Source organism: Pteropus medius, unplaced genomic scaffold (assembly GCF_902729225.1).
Source record: "Pteropus medius unplaced genomic scaffold, Ma_sr-lr_union100, whole genome shotgun sequence".
NCBI lineage: Eukaryota > Metazoa > Chordata > Mammalia > Chiroptera > Pteropodidae > Pteropus > Pteropus medius.
This window is the reverse complement of record NW_024344253.1, coordinates 6300023-6310250: the sequence shown is the minus strand read 5'-3', so window position 1 is coordinate 6310250 and position 10228 is coordinate 6300023. Positions and strand designations below refer to the sequence as shown.

At 30.3% G+C, this 10228-nt stretch overlaps 1 pseudogene; it reads right to left on the bottom strand.

Moving 5' to 3' along the window:
* Positions 1 to 1466: 1466 nt before the first annotated feature.
* LOC120607971 (uncharacterized) lies at positions 1467 to 1585 on the bottom strand (annotated as a pseudogene).
* Positions 1586 to 10228: the final 8643 nt, after the last annotated feature.

Genomic DNA, 10228 nt, shown 5'->3' with positions numbered 1-10228 from the left:
CAACATACTCCTGGTAGGTGCTATTGCAATTTATGGTACTAGATTCACATATTTTCTTATTTAGTTAAGTGAGGGAGAGTTAGCATTGCATCTGGAGCAAGTCTTCTATATAAGCAATCTATTCAAACCATATGTGCCTTCGGCACTCGCTAAGTCTTGTCTAGTATCTACCATTTCCACATGTTCTTGTATGTTGCATACACTTACCTTGATGTATTGGTTGGCCATATAGCATCTAGTTCATTATGGGAAGTTGAGAGCACAAGAACATATAGTGTGTCATGCTCAAGTGTACAATTTCTAGCAAGGTCCAGTAACAACTTCTATTTTAAATTAAATCTCGAAAATATACTTCTGTCTCTTCTCTTGAATATATTACTTAATGTGATTAGGTTAAATTTATATAGGATAGCAAATATCAATCTGCTACTTGTTGTCAGTGAATTGACCATACTCACTTCCCTTTGCTCTTACATATGCAATGTATTTTATCCAATATCTAAGCTTTAAGTCACTAGAAGCTGTATTATTATTATTAATTACCATCACTACTATTACTATTTTATACCTCTGTTAAAATTGCTATGTAGTTCTCCCTCCACATAATTCAACTTTTATGCATGATAATCTCACAATCCAAATGGCAGTATTTCATCTTTTCTTATCGCTGAGTTATTTTCCCTTGAACTGTGCAACTATTACCACCATGCAATTTTAGAACATTTTCAACATCCCCAAAAGAGATCCCATGCACATTAGCAGACATTCTCAATTCCCTCTCCCCATCTTCATCTCAGACGCAGGCAACCACAGATCCAAATTCACTTTCTGTCTTTATGTATTTGCCTCTTTTGAACTTTTCACATGTGAAATTAAACAATATGTGGTCTTTTGTGACTGCCTTCTTTAGGTTAGCATAATTTTTTTCAAAGTTCATCCATCTACTAGTATGCAGTAGAACTTCATTCATTTTATGGCTATATAATATTCCATTGTGTGAATACGCTGTGTTTTTTTTTTTCATTTATCATCAATTGATGGACATTTGGTTTGTGTCCACTTGTGTGCTACTATGAATTATGCTACTATGAACATTGTGTGAATATGTGCTTTCATTTTTCTTGGATATATACCTGGGAGTGAGATTGCTGAGTCATATAGTAACTCCGTTTAGTATTTTGTTGATCTGCCAAACTGTTTTTCTAAGTATCTGCATCATTTTACATTTTTAACAGCAGTGAATGGCAAGTTCCAATTACTCCACGTCATTGCCAATCCTTGTTATTGTTTGTCATTTAATTTTAGCCATCTTTGTAGGTGGGAAGTAGTTACCTATGGTTTTAGGTTTTAATCTGCATTTCCTTTTCTTTTTTTTTTTTTTTTTAGGTGAGACAACCCTTGGTTGACCTCACAGATTGCAAGAAACTTGTTAGTTTACAATCTCTTATTTTTTAATTTATTTTTTATGCCTACAGCACCTAGTCTTCCTAGGTGGTCTCCCATTCAAGTACTAACCAGGCCCGACCCTGCTTAGCTTTTGAGATCAGACGGGATCAGGCTTGTTCAGGGTAGCATGGCTGTAGACTTAATCTGCATTTTTCTAATGATAAAATGATACTGAGCATAGTTTCATGTGCTCGTTTGGCCATGTATATTTTTAATCAAAAAAATGTTGATTCAAATACATTGTCCATTTTTTAAATTGAATCATCTGTCTTTTTATTATTGAGTGGTAAGAATTCTTTGTATATTCTAGATACAGTTTCCTTATATGACTTGGAAATATTCTTTTCTCATCCTGTGGGTGTTTTTTTTTTGTTTTTTGTTTTTTGTTTTGTAGTTTATTGATGGTGTTCTTTTAAGCACTAAATATTGAATTTTGATAAACTCCAATTTACCTATTTTTTCTTAACGCCACTTTTGCAGTTGTGGCATATATAAACTATTGCTTCACTCACAATTACAAAAGTTTACTCCTACATTTTCTGGCAGAATTTTTCATATTTCACTGTAATACTTATGTCTATGATCTATTTTGAGTTCATTTCTGTGCATGGTGTGAAGCATGAGTACAAATTTATTATTTTGCATGTGGATATCTAGTTATACAGCATCATTTGTTGAAAAACTACTTTTCTCTATTGTATTGTGTTGCACCTCTGTTAAAGTCAATTGATCATAAATATAGGGTGTATTTCTTGACTCTTAGTTCCATTTCATGATCTATTTGTCTGTCCTTTTGCCAGTACAACATTGTCTTGTTTACAGTAGATTTTTAGTATTGATTATTTGATTATCGGGAAGTATGCAGTATCAACTATCTTTTTTACAAGGTAGTTTGAGCTACCTGGATACATGGAATTTCTATGTAAAATAATAAGCTCAATTTTCTACTTTCTACAGAACACCAGCAGGAATTATATATAGATTGCATTAAGTCTGTACATCACTTGAGGAGTATTGCCATTTTAACAATGATAAGTCTTGAAACATCTTGAGATGTCTTTCTTTATTTAGATCTTTAATTTCTCTCTTGGAAATCTTTATTTAGATCTTTAATTTCTCTCTTTGAAAACTTTGAAATTTTAGGTATACAAATCTTAACATTTCTTCCATTAAGCTTATTCCTAGTTATTTCTTTTCTTTTTGCTATTATAAATGGAATTGTTTATTTCATTTTCAGATTGTTCATTGCTGATATATAAAAACAAGGTAGATTTTTATAAATTGATCTTTTATCCTGCCATGTTGTTGAACCCCATTATTAGTTCAGATTATTCGTGTGTGTATGTGTGTGTATCTAAGATTATGTAACTTACAAATAAAATATTTAACTTCTTCCTTTATAATCTGGATGCATTTTTTCTTACCTCGGCCACTGTCATGGCTAGAATCTTCAGTAAAATGTTAAATAGAAGTGGCAAGAATGGATATTCTTTTCTTGTTCTTGATTTTAGGAAGAAACAGTTGTTCTTTTTTCATTAAATGTTGTGTTTGCTGTGTTTTACAGATATTCTTTCTCAGGCTAAGGGAGTTCCCTTCTATTTCTAGTTGTTAAATAGCCTTATTATACAAAGGTATAGGATTTTTCAAATGCTTTCCTCACATCTATTGAGATAATCATGTATGTCATTAATATATAGTATTACATCGATTGACTCTTATATCCTAAATCTACCATGCATTTCTGGGATACACTCCACTCGATCATGGTGTATAACACTTCTTATATGTTGCTAGATTCCATTTGTAAATATTTTACTGAGGGTATTTTACATTTCTATTTATAAGAGATAATACTCTGCAGTTTTTATGTTTTTGTTTTTGCCTTGTGATATCTTTGTCTGATTTTGGTATCACAGCAATAGTGCCCTTATAGAATGAGTTGGGAAGTATTATCTATTTTTTGGAAGAGTTTCCGAAGGACTGGTATTAAATTTTTAAAAAAAAATTTTGAAGAATTTATCAGTCATCTGGGCCTGGACTTCTTTTCTTTTTTCCTTCCCAACCCTTAAAAAATGTCCTAATTGTATCTCTTTGCCTCTTACAGTTCTATTTAGATTATCTAGAGATAAAGAAGACATTTAAATAGCCCCAAGTGAAAGCATTATAGACTCTTCTGTCTTAATGAAGTTTTCCTTGGATAGATGATTTTTATTTTATTCTGTGGGTTTAGCTAAATACAAGATTTCTGAGATGATGATTTTAGTTGTTTTACCATATTTTCATATTTTAGAGGAAGTTCTCTCTGTTCCTCACTCTGTCATTCCAGAAGGTCACAGGGTCAAGGAAAACTTAGTTCCACTTTGTGGTTATTGTGAAGATGGAAAACTTTAAGCCAGTTTTATTGTTTTATTGAATAGCTTTATTGAAGTAATAGTTTTATTGAAGAAGCTTTGTAATGTGAGAATATGATATTTTTTAAAAAAAGGTAATCGGATAATCATCAATGCAAAGATAAAATACATAACTTTAATTTTATCACAGTCTAATTCTTCCAAAGGGAAAGAATAATTAAATAAATAGTTTTGGATAAAATAATGAAAATCCTCTTTACAAAATGTTAAAATGAATCACAAAAGTTTGATTATCTGAATTATCCCATTAAATACCTAAAGTTACCACATGAGCTTTTACTAGGTAAACACCAGCTCATCTATCCTAAAACTGAAGACATCGGCTTTCTAAGGCAGATAACTAATTAATGCAGCTTTCGATTCCAGTTTTAATTATTTATTTGTCTATCAATGCCACTATAAAATCCCAGAAGCTCTTTATAAAATTTGCAATGCGATAGAATGAGCAGGTGCTATTAAGAGAATGTGCAAGTTTCCTTAACGAAATGCCAGAAGTTGATTGTCGACCAACTGGGGAAGACCTATGAGATCCTTCCAGTGTACACAAAAGAAATGAATACATAATTAAATTACGGTTAATCACAGATGGTTATTTTACAGCAGGTGCTCAACTTTGAAGCACAGTTCTGGACTATTTTTGTTCCAACACGGTGCTCAGTCCCTGTTGGTTATCTGGCAATATTTTATGGTTAGAAAAATGTTTGTTTTATGGTGGAAATTGTATTTCATGAATTTTATAAATATATAAAATATTATTTCATATAAACTTTCATATAAATTTGGTTATTTTGATATTTTTTAAAAAGCACAGAAAATATAGTTTAAATATTATTTATTATATTCATAAGCCCCCTTGATTCAAAAATAATGTCATCCAAAGATATTAGCAGGATTATATGAAGTATCAGACAAATTTTAAGTATGCTAAATTCCTCAAGTTTAGAAAAATTTAATAACTCATATAATCAACAACACCTTCAGTGACAAAATGTAAGCTTATTCTTTTCACATTTCACTTGCAAACAAGTTAATAAAATAAGCGACAAATATAACTTTGAGTATTGGTCATCATCAAAATGTATGAAGAAGAGGAATGGAATAAATGATAATTTTAACATATTTAAAATGACCACATTCTTTAAATAATGACTTGCTCAGCAAAACAGGTTTCTCTTCCAAATATCATAAATATAAATCTGATCTGAATATATCTATACCAGGGTCCCCTTATAAAACGTCTATTAAATACAAGATGCGTGGCTAAATGCAAGTTACTGTAGAATTTTTAGTTTTGGGATTTCGTTACGGAAATTAATATTCCACATTTTTATAGGTAACTGCTAATTCCCCATTTCTTTTCTTTCTCTTTATATGCCTCTCCTAACCCTCGGTTTGGAAAAGGAGTAAGATACTTCTGTTCTTAATTGCTTTGGCATTGCTTTCTGGCAATATTGCTTTCAATCTGTTATTTTCTTCAATGATCCAAATAGGTATTTCTCCTACAAACACACACACACACACACACACACACACTGAAGTAAAGAATGCCATCAACAGCATCTCAATATAGGAGAAGTGCCCTCTTCTGATTTTTAGTAGAGATTTGGAATACCTTTTTCTAGTTAAGACAACACATGAGATGATGAAGGCAGCGGTGCCTTGGGTCTGTAATCTCAGACCTAAGAACACCATGACCACCTGTGGATTTTGGTCAGACGAGCTGAATAAACAGAAACAAAAAGATCATGTCTATGAGCAAAACATATAATTCAGAAACCCCAGAGTTAAATGGAAAGATTCATGGAAATGATAAAAGCATTTCAAATGGAGACCTGGCAAGAAAATAAAGTTTGATACACTGTTTCAGGGTGGTATTGACCTCTAACCTCCTTTCCCAAAGAGAACATTCTTGTATTAGTTAAACTGAATCACAAACTTTCTGTTATATGTGATATTTTTTTCACACTTCTCTTATTACTTAACCTTTGCACATTATTCCTTTTTCCTGGAATGACTTCTTTTTCCTTCCATCTTCAGCTTGTGTTTCTCCCTGCTTCTCTTACTCAAATTCAGATAAGCAACCTCTAGTTTCTAAACTATGTCAGTTATATCAGCGAAGCATTCCAACATAACATCTACCCAATATTCAACCATATTATTTTCTTATGCTATTTTTAAAATACTCAGTATTTGCACAAAAATCATACTTTTATTCTGTCTTGAAATTTTTTTATCTAATGATGTGTGCTCCTGATCTCAGGGATGAGTACATCATATCCTTAGTACCCAGCATGATGCCTGTCACATAAGTACTAGTATTGAGCACCCTTTTTTATAATGAGTAAATATGCTAAATCACAATTTGTGGTTTTGAACATGTTTTAATAAGAATATCTTGATTGATTTTTACCCTTAACTATAGAAAAGAAAACCACGTTATTAGTTGTGAACTAACTGCCATTTTTAAAAATTAAAGGCCTTTAATATATTTTTAGTATGTGTTCACTAATGGCTATATTATCAATACAGAAGATGTGATCTTTTTAAAATAAGAGAAAACCATAGCTATTGCTCTGTTGAATCTCTAGTGTATGGAAATACAAATATACACTTTCAAATTGGATGCAAAGGTTGAGAAAAGCATAGCTTATCTAACTCATATCTAAAGGTTAGTTTATTGCCTATGTCATTTCAAGTGCTATTTAGAATGAGCATTTATCACCTTTGTTATAAATCCACCTACTAGAATTCTTAGTCTGATGTGTATATTTTACTGTGTAGCTTTTAACAATAAAAGGTACTTATGGAGGCTTTAAGAGATTCGATGCACAAAAATAGTTACCATACCTGAGTGAATTCCAAATTCCAAACTTCAAATAAATCTTATGTAAAAGCAAGTAGATATAATGACATCTAATGTTGTCAGTTTCACATAGCCTATATTTTAAAAAAACCCTAGCAAATAACATACTTTGAAGACAAAGATTACATTTCCTAATAAAAAACTATCATAGCAATTAATTTCCTCCCAGTCAAAATAATGTTTATATATTTATAGTGTGTTTTCTAAGGATTACTCAACTTTTCAAAATTACAGCCTTATTAGTCATCATGATATCTGAGCTGTAAGCAAATTTACCCATACATTTGTGCTAACAAAATCATCAAAGTGTAAATTAGTAAATTCTTTGCCTATAGTTTGTAAAATGTTATAGAAATAGTCAATTGTATATTTCAAATTTACTCATTAAAATTATGTTAAAGTTTTCAAATGCAAATAATTTGCTTCGTTTAATAGAAACACAAAGAATATTTAGATGGAACTTCTGTCAGATGTTTTCATGTGAATAAGTGCTCCAACATTCTGATCTGTAGAACTAAATTAAATTCATCATTTTAATGGATTTTTAAATGCTAATTTTTTGAATATAATTGAATACATATAGGTCTCAATAAAGAAGGTTCAAATTTCTCTTGAACATCTCCAAAATAAAAAAAAAAAAATCACATGTATTATTAAAGTGCATGTATTTACTTCTACACATAAGAAAAACAAAGATCTTGAGTTATCTGTCAATTCCTGATTCTCCTTTACAGAAAACCTTATGTGTATGGAAAAAATTTTTTACCCGCGTCTTAATGGAAAGCTCATAAATTGATGTCCCAATGGAAAAATGCTAAGCTATAATTTAATTAAAGAAAATTGAACTAATGCTAAAGAATGATGAAGTGAACATAAACACGTAAATTTTGTTGTTTTCTTGAGAAGATCAGGCTTGAGTCTCTTTTATTGAATATTCGTTCTCTGGTTTACATATTTATTGTCTCCTGGTGCTGAATGATTATCATTGGTCATTTATGACAGCTCTTTCACTAACATATGTCTTAAAGAAGAGATGACATATACTCATGTTTCTACTAAGAGTTGAAAAACAAAAGATAATCTGAGAAAGTCATAGCTTTTAAGTAAATGGTATAAAAATATTTCTTTAGGAAAGTAGAAGAATCTATAATGTGTTTATTTTGGAAAATGTTAAGTGGATTACCTGGAATATGAGAAAGAGGGTAGGAAATGAAAAGATCAAGTTATTTCTTGCACCGACCACTACAAATATATGTAGAAAATAATTTGTCAAAGAAAAGTGCTGTGAAACAAATGTATCATAACTAAAACTATATTCAGTAAAGAACAGAATCAATTGTCAAACATCAGATCAGTGTTGTAAAGTATAATCTCAAGAAAATTGATATGCTTATATACTGCTAAAAAAATATTAGAAATAAAGACAATTAGAGAGATAATAGCTCAGAATTATGACAAAAGAGATAATACACAGATAACTCATATATATGAAGAAAATAAAACAAATAGAACAGAAAAAATTTAAATGATATAATAAAAAATATCTGAATGTCTGCACAAATGTTTATAAAACAAAGAATTAAATAATAGTCATTACAAGAATGTCTATAAATATGTCTTATAAATTATCATTGAAGACATTTTGATATAAAATTAAATCTAAACACTCGTTATGAATGATTTTAGTCATATGCTCATGTTAAAAACTTGAAAACACACACATTATAATCTTTAAAAATGATAATTAATAACAAATTGCTGGCCCAAATTAGAAACTTGGATATGTGAGAGATGGAAAAAAGTGTTAGTAGGCTGCTTTCTTCATTAACGAAGCTGGCATACAGAAAGTGATTCTTAATGGGATGGGAAAACATAATTTTTAGAATAATATCTAAGTATTTTCAGCATTTGACAAGAACCAGGAATCGGGCATCTTCAGTTTATTTATCTAATCAGCAAAATGGATTGAGCTCCTACTGTGTGCCAGAAATACCACTAAGTGCTATAATGGTGAATAAAACATATATTTTTCATGTAAACTGAGTAGAAAAAATGCAGTAATTGCAGGAGACTGTAGTGCCGTTTGTTTGTTTATTAAATGTCTTAATATAAACGATATCGAAGAATATTTTTATGCTGATGAAAATAAGCCAGTCATGAGGGTCAAAATGATGCTGCAGGTCAGAGCAGAGATTAACAGGGCAATGAAATCCTGCTGTCACTTGAAGGTGGTGGATGTATTACACAGGTGGAGAACGTGGCCTGGAGAGGATCAGGAACTGCGTATCCTACCAGAAACAAAGGCAAAGCATATCTTATGTTTAGAGATTCACAGAAATTGTTTTTAGAGCCCTGTCCACGTTAACATGACTGATTACTACTGATATTTTACATTTCTAAGAGAATCTTGGCTCTGCTCTAGAGCCAGTTAAAAGGCCATACAATTCTAACAGGGCATAAGGACCACTCTGTGTATTATGTTCAACCACAGTGAAAGGAAACTTTTTTGTAGTGGGCTTTCAGCCCCCAAATCATTTCCGTACACAGTACTTAATTTTTAATTAAAGTTCATATATGTTGTATAAATTCCTAAAAATAACTTCTTTTTCAACTGAAATGATGAAGAGAGATAAAATAAATTCTATAGCTGACAAAAGCAAAAATAGAAGATAACATTAAAACAAAAAGTTTAATAAAATTATGTATGTGAGAACGAATAAATCAATTAATAAATACATGGAAATAAAATAGGTATGTCTACTTTAAAATGCTATATGGAGTTAAAAACAATTACTATTGAATTCAAATATACAACAAAGTTTTCCAAAAATATGTTAACTCTGGAAGTTTAAATAAAAAATGGTCCCCTATCTACTAAACTAATACATTGAAAAAAATTTGCTTTAGGAATAATTTTTTTGCAAAAAATAGAATCTACTCCAGCTTTTAAAAATATATGGAATAATTACAGTGATATAATATCATGCTATTAATTTTTAAATATATAATGTTTTAAAAACTAATCTTTTGAAAACTAAAATTGTTAAAAAGTAACAAAGGAAAAAGAGATAAAATTACAAATTGTTCAGGAAAAGTATATATCACTACAGAAAGAAAATTGAAATAATTAAAAGATAATTATTTCTGTAAACAAATACATGGTAACAAATTTGTAAATCAGTCTACATTTTTAAAGGGAAACATACATTACAAATTATAGGAAACTTAACTGAATAAATAATCATGTAAATATATGAAGTTTATCAAATATCAACCCTCTCTAAAGCACATTAGTTCCAGTTATCTATACAGATGTATTTGCTTGAATATTCAGAAGTTAATAGTATCTGCATTAGTCTAATTGTTCTAAATTATAAGGAAGGAAGGAAATCCCCCAATTACTTTCAGAATGCAAAATAAATTTTACAGCAAAACCTACCATGAGAGCGTCTAAAAAAACTCTGCATTCTAATATTACTGAAAAGTAAACACGCAAACATTTAAAATG